The 10,091-nt window shown below is 34.3% G+C and overlaps 1 long non-coding RNA gene across 1 annotated transcript; it reads left to right on the top strand.

The window, feature by feature from the left end:
* The first annotated feature begins 656 nt into the window (after positions 1–656).
* LOC145585882 (uncharacterized) lies at positions 657–3,270 on the top strand. Its single transcript, XR_014100750.1, has 3 exons — positions 657–907; positions 2,408–2,440; positions 2,763–3,270. It is a non-coding gene; the product is annotated as an uncharacterized LOC145585882 (long non-coding RNA).
* The last annotated feature ends 6,821 nt before the right edge of the window (positions 3,271–10,091 follow it).

The raw sequence follows: 10,091 nt of genomic DNA on the forward strand, positions 1-10,091 counted from the left end.
AGGACGAATTGGAAATTGAAGTAGACAGCAACCTTGAGGAGAATGATGAGTATGCGTGTCTTGGACCGGATGAAGGAGAATGCTTGGTGGTTCGACGTACACTAAGCAATATGATTGGCAAAGAAGGGAGCTTGCAACGTGAGGCAATCTTTCACACTCGTTGCACCATTGGTGGTAAGGTATGTACCTTGATTATTGATGGAGGTAGTTGTACCAATGTAGCTTCACAAGTAATGATAGACAAGCTGAAAATAAAAACCGTCCCTCACCCTAAACCTTATGTGATTCAATGGCTAAATCATGGTAAAGGGATTCAAGTAACACAACAAATCTTGTTATCATTTAGCATTGGTAAAACTTATGAAGAAGACACTACTACAAAAGTGACCTTTTGTAACACTTTATGGTAACACTTCTTTATGTTTAATAATGATTGATATTTAAGTAACACTCTTGTAACACATTGATAATTTGTAACATTTCATAGTAACACTTTTGCATTAGTAACACTTCAAGTAACACTTTTATTATAATTTTATAATAAGTAGCAGTTTGTAAGTGTTACTCTTTTTTTTATTTTTATTTATGTTTACTTTTTTTTTTTTTTAATATTACTAGGTATCCCTGTAGTTATTTTAGGGATTTGAGTGGATATTTTTTTTCCAATATTTAAAAAAAATCAGCGGAAGATTAAAGAGGGGAAATAATTGTATTTTGTAAGTGAAATGAAGCCGCCGCCACAAAACCCCAATTCTTTTTCTTCATTGATTTGAATATTTTTGCTCCATGAGTTCGTCGAGTAGCCCCTTTTGAAGCTATGCCGACAACCACCGTCCAAGATGTTGTTGTTATCCTTTCACTCGCTCGTGTGTATCGTTTCACAGCGAACAACACCGCAATTCGATCGGTATGGGTCTTACCTATTGTTATCTTCTTACGCTGCTGTCGCACCCCTTGTTAATTAGTAGTCTATGTTACTATTGTTGGCGAACCGTAAATTTGTAAGTGTATAATTACTCAAAATTGGTTTTTTCAATAGCAATTTTAATTTGGTTGCTTCAATTTCAATGGATTTTGACAGAGTAATTGCATATTCATTTTGCTTATTAATCGATCAAAAATACTATTGTTATTGAAAAAGTAATTGCATATTGATAGAGTAATTGCTGACATATTCACATTTTAGCATGTTCCAAGTTATTACTACCATTTTTAATTTCATAAATTATTAGACCCATATATATGAATCAATTGAACGAACTACTTGATATTTAACAAGAAATTTTATCCTATCTCTTATTGGTTTATGATTACTTAGGATAATTTTCAACTGTACATCTAAGTGACAGTATACATGTGAGAAATCCATTACCTTTGAGGTATGCTATTATTTTACCCTTCATTTCTTTCTTAGCCATCTTATTATGCCTTTTAGTCAATGTGAAACTATAAAACTATTTCATTCTACTGTCACGTATTTCTAACAAGGTTCATACTAATATTTAAGAAAAATTAAAGATTTGAGATTGAATTGATTGATTTATTGTGTTCGAAACAGATTAGTCTTATAAAATAGTATTAAGTAGAGTCATATACTTTATGTTATAGCCCTTTTTTATGGGTTCATCAACACATTGTTTAGATTGAGAGAGAATTCAATGGCTAGAAAGAGAAAAAAAAATAAGGGATTCATTTTTCCTTTTTTGGATACCTTTTGATAGGAGGGAAGGGAAGGGAAATGGAAGGATTTATTTTCCCTCCCTCTCGATCTAATAAACAAAATCTTATTTTCACTCCCTCTCTTCCACTTTGCTATATATCCAAACAAACCATAAAGATGAGTTGAGTGATTAGCAAAGAAAATCAAACTTTATGGGCTTAGTGTTGTAAGGGATACAAAGGATTTTAATTGATCTGGAAGAAAACAACTAATCTAGCTAGTGTGTGTGTGAGAGTGTGTGTGGAGGGTGGGGGGGGGGGGGGGGAGGATGTAGTACCGCTAGCTAGTGTGCTGTGGTTTTTCGATGTGTGTCATGCTGGTCCAATCATTTTTCTTATATTAGGTAGTGTTATATTTTCATATAATGTATTAATTTTAGTGGCTACACAAATTTTGAATTTTCCCTATGGGTTGTTTTACTAGCTTTGTTACATGCTGTCAATAACTGAGATACATGATTACATGTTTGAGCTCCGTCAATACCTTATTATAATATGTTTTTGTATAACTCTGACTAATATGTTGTGTTAACACTAGTTGGGGAACTTTACATCTCGCTCAAGTTGTAACTATAGCAAAAGTAGCTTAATGTATGGGTAAATACCTTCTTAAGATATTATTCAATGGATGCAGGCCTAATTTTCATGATTATTTACATTATAATAAATTTATTATGTGTAATTTCAGGCAGGCTATAGAAGAGATCTTTGCATGAAGAAGGTATACTCTAGAGCCAAATAAATGCTTTGAATTTAATAGCCTTTTCTTTACTCCATATCTAATCCGCAAATGCTTTATCAATTTATCTTGTATTATTTATCCTTTAGTATTAACATCCTAATATAATGTATGAGATAATCTTATTAGTTTATGCCTTTTGAATGCTATAACTTCTTAAAAAGTCAATCTTAAATTAGTGCCTTTGCGTGTGTATGTGTGCTTGTGTGTTTTGACAATCACCTTTGTTTTTGTAAGCCATCTTGTTTAAGTAGCTCTTGTGGTATTTGATTTATTGATTCTGCGCTTTGTAACTGGGCTGTAGGATGAAATGTGTGATAGAATGACAACAAATCTTGCAAATGTGAAGATTCCAAGAGCTTCAGGATTCTTCTTCTCTAGAGTTGTCTGCTAACTGTTACTGTCGCTGCTGTCACTTACTATTGCCGTTGTCACTTAGTGGTGTTGTTGTTTTGCTGCTGCTGTTGTTACTGCTGTTTTTTGCAAATCTTCAGGACTGCTGCTACTGTTGTTTTTCGTCACTGATGTCTGCTACGGGAGGGTCAAAGAAATGATGATGAATTTGATGGAGTAGTGCATTTTGAGATCAAAAGACATACACATGCATGGAGCAATACGATTGAAGATGGATAAGAACAATTAAGAACTACTATATCTTTGCTTTATTTTTTTGTATAAACAAAATTTAGAATAATGTATGGTTACTTAATTACATAGTGTCACTGATGTATAATATATTTTTGTTAAAAGTCCACTTGTATATTTGCATAAGATATAAAATAATAAATCAATATAATTTATTTTTAATTATATATTATTTTTTTCCTTCTTCTCCTTAATAATAATAATAATAATAATAATAATAATAATAATAATAATAATAATAATAATAATAATAATAACAATAATAATAATAACAATAATAATAACAACAACAATAATAATAATAATAATAATAATAATAATAATAATAATAATAATAATAATAATAATAATAATAATAATAATAATAATAATAATAATAATAATAATAATAATAAGAAAAATTTGCGAGAAACAACCTTTTAAGTTTAACATTTTGCGAGAAACTACCTTTTAAATTATTTTTTGTCGGAAACTACCAATTATAATTTTTTTTTTTATGAAAGACTAGCACTCAATATTTTCCGACCATTGACTATCTATTCCGGCGTTGACTTGCACGTGCAAGTCACGTGACTAATAAATTCCTTATTTTCCCCAATTTTATTATCGAATTCCCTCCCTTTTGTCACCCTTCATCAGCTCCAATTCCCCCAATTTTATTTTCCCCCACCCCCACTTGCTGCTTCTCTCCTCTCACTCCACTAAGCAACTTTTGTATGCGAGGATACCCCAAGCTCCGATTCCCCCAATTTTATTTTCCCCAACCGATTCAATTCAAGTAGATCGGGTTTTTTCCCCCCAAATTCTGAAATTTTACAGTTTTTTACCAAATATTCAGCTATCATGTCTCATGGGAACAAAATTAGATGCGGATGTGGAATTCCCGTTGCGAATAGGACACCATGTAGAAGATTTTTATCATGTAAATTATGCAATTTTGAAGATGGTTTGGTGAGGAAACAATTGTACAATTTTGAAGAAGATGCTCAGATAGAGAAGATGAGGTTGAAGATTCTAAATAAGAAATCGGTGCCAAGATAAATGGACAAAACAATCTGAACTTGGAATGGTTTTTTGTTAGTGTTGTTATATTCGTTGTTATTAGTGCTACTGTTATTAAAATCATAGCTTAGTGTGATGCTATCTTAGCTTAGCTATTGTAGTTGGTAGGAAAACAATTACCATGTGCTGTGATGAATTGGTATGTAATATCTATCAATTATTTGGGATAAATATATAAGTTAAGTTTATGTTTATGCTATGATTTTGGATGGTGTTAATAATTTTTGGCTTGGGAAATGCAAGATGGTTGAGAGGAATTATCAAAAGGGGGCAAATTCGTTAATAGAATTGGGGGAAAATAGGGATTTTATTAGTCACATGACAAACGTCGGAATAGATAGTCAATGGCCGGAAAATATTGAGTGGTAGTCTTTCACAAAAAAAAGATTATAATTGGTAGTTTCTAACAAAAAATAATTTAAAAGGTAGTTTCTCGCAAAATGTTGAACTTAAAAGGTTGTTTCTCGCAAATTTTCCTAGTTTATTCTATCCCTTGAATTTCTTGTTGTTCTTATTAACTAGTTTATTCTAGTTCATTTTATGCTTTGAATAAATTGTAAACTTTAGTCATACTTTAAGTTTGCATATTAGTTATATTTTTCTTAGTTCTTTTTAGCTGATTTTAGTTCAAAAAATATTGTCACATTCACACAAAAGTACAAGTGCAAAGATACATCAAAATGGCAGCCATTTAAGCTTGGAATCCGAAATTCTTTTACAAGGAATTTCAAAGCTTTGACTTGGAGTTACAATCAGTTTCAAAGAGGAATTACAAGCCTTAAATTCAGCCTTCAATTGGCCGTTTATTTCAGTCAAGCATTGGAGCAACTAAAAGGCGTCCAAGTGCATCTTTGTCCACATTCATTCAAGCTTATTTCAAGGCTTGAATCAAGGAAGAGTTATACCTCTTTGCTGTTTGAATTTGGGCGTGGATATTGGAGGAAATACATCTCCTAATTACTGCTTTGTTGGGCGTGAATCAAGGGAGAGTTATGCTCTCATTTCTGATTTTATTTTCAGTCATAATTTGGAGGTTACAAACTACCATTTTCTCTTTGATGTATCTGGTTAAATAAGGCTTCTTTTATTAATGTATCTAGACAACAAAAAGCTGATTTGTACTTAGCTTAGGCGTGTAACAAGTGAGCTGAACAACCACTTAAGTTAGCTTGTACTTAAGGATGCTTGTTTACTATAAATAGCAAGCAAATGTGAATGAAAAAAAGGCAGATTATTAAAACAAAAAAACTTGTCTTACATTCGTTTCTTGGATTGGAAACAAAAACCTGAAATTCTTGGATTTGGAATTTCATTTCCTTTGCTTAGTTAGCTAGTTTAGGCTACTAGTTGGCTTGTGATCTTAGGAATCCAAAACGTTTCTTAGTGGTGTGACTTTATCTAAGAAGCCTTTGGTTCTTAGCCTTAACTATCCCTTGGTTTATCCCTTGTGTATTTCGAGTGTTACTCCAAATATACAACATTTGGCGCTAGAAGGAGGGGGATCTAGCAAAACCAATACCCAAACACATACCCCAAACACATACCCAAACACATACCCCAAACACAAACCATGTCCGACATCCCACCCCCTAATTGGCAAGAATATGTCAATAAGGTTGCACAAGAGAAAGAAGATATGGAGCAGCGAATGCAATATTTGCAAGATCTGTTAAAAGATCTTTCTACTAAGTTGCGCCATCAAAAAGAGGGCTCACCCAATCATAGTGATGAAGAATTGAGTGAATCTAATTTCAATCACAATGATAGACCTTTTCATGAAAGAGAAAGGTCACGGCCTAATAATGACATTAAGGCTGACATCCCGGAGTATGATGGCAAACTCGATGCTGATGAGTTTGTAGAATGGCTTAGAACGGTGGAGAGAGTGTTTGATTACAAGCAAACACCGGAAGAAAAAAAGGTGAAGATTGTAGCCTTGAAGTTAAGAAAATATGCCTCAACTTGGTGGGCTAGTGTGTGCGCCAAGAGGGAAAGGCAAGACAAAGATAAAGTGAGATCGTGGACCAAGATGAAAAAGATGCTGAAACAAAAGTTTCTTCCCACATACTATGTGCAAGAAAACTTTTCCAAGTTCCACAACCTCAAACAAGGTACAAAATCAGTAGAAGAATATGCTAGGGAATTTGAAGGATTTGTCATGAAATGTGGAGTAGAGGAAGATGAACCTCAAACATTGGTGCGCTTTTTGGGAGGACTTGACCCAAAAATAGCCAATGTGGCGGAACTACACCCTTACACCACCCTTGAAGAGCTCATTATCTTAGCACATAAGATTGAGCAGCAACAAAAAGCAAGAGGCAAAAGTGAATCATCACGTTTTGCATCTCAAACCTCATTTCCCCAAAAAAAGCAAACATCCAATTTCCCACCTTTCAAACCCACATCCAATCAGCCTACTTCTAAACCACCTTCACAAAACACCCAAAATTCCAACCCAAAACCAGCCCCAAGAAGATGTTTTCGGTGTCAAGGCCTTGGACATTTGGCTAGTGATTGTCCAAATAAAAAGATTGTCACTTTGATTGAACATGAAGAGGAGGACTGTTGTATATTTGGAGTATCAACCCGAAATATACAAGGGATAACCCAAGATAAGTAAGACTAATGAACCAAATAGCTTCTTAGCTACAGTCACACCACTAAGAAACGAAATGGGTTCCTAAGATCACAAGCCAACTAGTAGTCTAAGCTAGTTAACTAAGCAAAGGAATTGAAATTCCAAATCCAAGAATTTCTGGTTTGTTTCTAATCCAAGAAACGAGTGTAAAACACAAAGTTTGTTTGTTCGAATAATCTGATTTTTTCATTCACATTTGCTTGCTATTTATAGTAAACAAGCATCCTTAAGTACAAGCTAATTTAAGTGGCTGTTTAGCTCACTTGTTACACGCCTAAGCTAAAGCTAAGTACAAATCAGCTTTTTGTTGTCTAGATACATTAATAAAAGAAGCCTTATTTAACTAGATACATCAAAGAGAAAATGGTGGCTTATAACCTCCAAATTAAGGCTGAAATAAAATCAGAATTAAGAGAGTGTAACTCCCCTTAATTCACGCCCATCCAAGCAGCAAGTTGGAGATGTATTTCCTCCAATATTCACGCCCAAATTCAAACAGCAAAGAAGTGTAACTCTTCCTTGGTTCAAGCCTTGAAATAAGCTTGAATGTATGTGGACAAGGGTGTACTTGGACGTCCTTTAGTTGCTCCAAAAGCTGACTGAATTAAACAGCCAATTGAAGGCTGAAATTAAGGCTTAAGATGCTGATGTGAATTATTGATCCGAAAACCAACAAACACATGAGATATGTTTAAGCTTAATTCTATACAGGAAATCCACCAAGAATTAAACAAAAACTAAGAGTAATTAACTAAGAATCCACCTAATTAATTAACCCTAAACGAATGTTTTAACTAAAACAAGCAAAACAGCAATTGATCGCAATCAACAAAAACTCAAGTATGCAACTTAAGAAGTAAATCTGAATATTAATTTTTATGTCCCAAAACTCACGAATTACATGATTATTTATAGACTTAAACTAAGTATTAGAAACCTAATAGGACTAGGAAAAATCCCTAGCCTTTAGCTCCAAGTAACCTAAGTGGAATAGGAATACTAAACCGACTTAGATAAGGAAACTAACCAAACCGACCTACCTCCAGCTTTGCGCGGTTTTAGTTTTTGTCTTCGTTGACTGACCAAATGAACTCCGATTCTCATGACACCACCTTCATTGGTTAGCTGACTTCCTGGCGTTTCCAAAAACATATTATACGACATATGTTTTCCTTGAGCTTCAAGTCCGTTTCTGCAGTTCTTTGGACCTCTTCAAAACTGCTACGAAACTACTAGAAAACCTAGTTCTAAACAAACTCTAACAAACTAATATCTTTCCTAATAACTAAGGACGTCTAACCAATCTTAAAATAACAGAAAAATAAATCCTAATGTGCTTAAAACAAGAAAAACCCTTTCAAGTGAAAGGTAAAAACTTGTAAGCAAAATCTAAGTAAAGAAAGTATACTAGACTCCAAGAAACGCTACTAAGCAAACTGTAGCTTTGCTTTGATATCCAAGAAAATGTCCATGCAATGCTTGGCTTGAATCAATGTTTAAGGACAAACTATCTTGATGCATGATAAGCAAATCTTCGAAGTTCTCCATGCTTAGACTTGCATCATCCTCCTCTTCTTCAAAAGAATTTGTCCTCAAATCTCGAAGTTCTTCATCAGGGATGTACTTAGCCAAATCACCAACATTGAATGTAGCACTAACTCCATACTCTCCCGGAAGTTCCAACTTATAAGCATTGTCATTGATCTTCTCAACAATCTTGAAAGGACCTTCACCTCTAGGCATCAACTTATTCTTGACAAATCTTCTATAGAATGAAGCTAGACCATGAAAAGACCTTACTTCACTTATATTAGTAGGAATAGGCCAAGTTTTAATAGCCTCTACTTTCAAATGATCAACTGAAACTCCATCTTTTGATACAACATAACCAAGAAAAGTAACACTAGGCACTAAGAAGTAGCATTTTTCAAGCTTAGTATAGAGTTTCTTCTCTCTTAACACTTCAAACACACTTGTTAGATGATTTAGATGATCATGCAAATTTTTAGAGTATATCAGAATATCATCTAAATAAACAACAACAAACTTGCCAAGGAAAGGTTTAAGTACCTCATGCATCAACCTCATGAAAGTGCTAGGTGAATTAGTGAGTCCAAACGGCATTACCAACCATTCATACAACCCTAACTTAGTCTTGAATGCTGTCTTCCACTCATCTCCTTCTCTCATTCGAATTTGATGATAACCACTCATAAGATCAATCTTAGAAAACAACTTTGAACCATGTAGTTCATCAAGTAGATCATCTAACCTTGGAATAGGAAATCGGTATTTGATAGTGATGTTATTCACACTCCTACTATCAATACACATGCGCCAACTCCCATCTTTCTTTGGGACAAGTAAAGTAGGCACGGCACAAGGGCTCATACTTTCCCTCACGTATCCTCTAGCCATAAGCTCTTCAATTTGCCTTTGCATCTCCTTTGTTTCTTCCGGATTACTTCTATAGGCTGCCTTATTAGGTAATGGTGCTCCCGGAATCAAGTAAATTTGATGCTCTATCCCACGAATAGGAGGTAGTCCCGGAGGTAATTCCTTAGGAAAGACATCCTTGAATTCTTCTAAAACAGATTCTAATTCATACGGCCTCTTTGCTTGCTTATTTTGATCAATTCGAATCTCATTAGAAACAAGTATATATACCACATTGTTGCTGCAAATCTCTTTTTCTAATTCCCTCTCACTAATCAAATAAGAACTCTTCGAATTAGAGGTAACATTAGAAGACTTGTTGCTTATCAAAGGTTTTAAAGCAACCGGTCTCTCTTTTTCTCCTTTTCTCACAACATACACATTAGTCCTTCCATCAAACTTCACAAATCTATCATATTGCCAAGGACGGCCTAATAGTATATGACAAGCATCCATAGGACAAACATCACACAAAACTTTATCATGAAATTTACCAATTGAAAAGGAGATTAAGGCTTGTTTAGTTACCTTAACATCACTCGAATTATTAAGCCAATGAAGCTTATAAGGGCTTGGATGTTCAGTAGTTGGCCACTTCAATTTGTCTACCAAGGTAGTAGATACCACATTAGTGCAACTCCCCGTGTCTATGATCATGTCACACAACCTATCTTCTACCTTGCACCTTGTAAGAAAGATTTTCTCCCTTTGATTGTTTTCCATAGGTACGGTTTTAGAGTGTAGTGCCCTTCTTAGAACCAAACTTTGACCATGAGTCTCGGGATCAATTTCGTCAATATGCCCCTCCTCTTCTTCAAAGTTTTCTTCTTCGTTCTTTTCTTCATAGTCACT

This window comes from Chenopodium album, chromosome 2, assembly GCF_948465745.1.
Source record: "Chenopodium album chromosome 2, dcCheAlbu1.1, whole genome shotgun sequence".
Lineage (NCBI taxonomy): Eukaryota > Viridiplantae > Streptophyta > Magnoliopsida > Caryophyllales > Amaranthaceae > Chenopodium > Chenopodium album.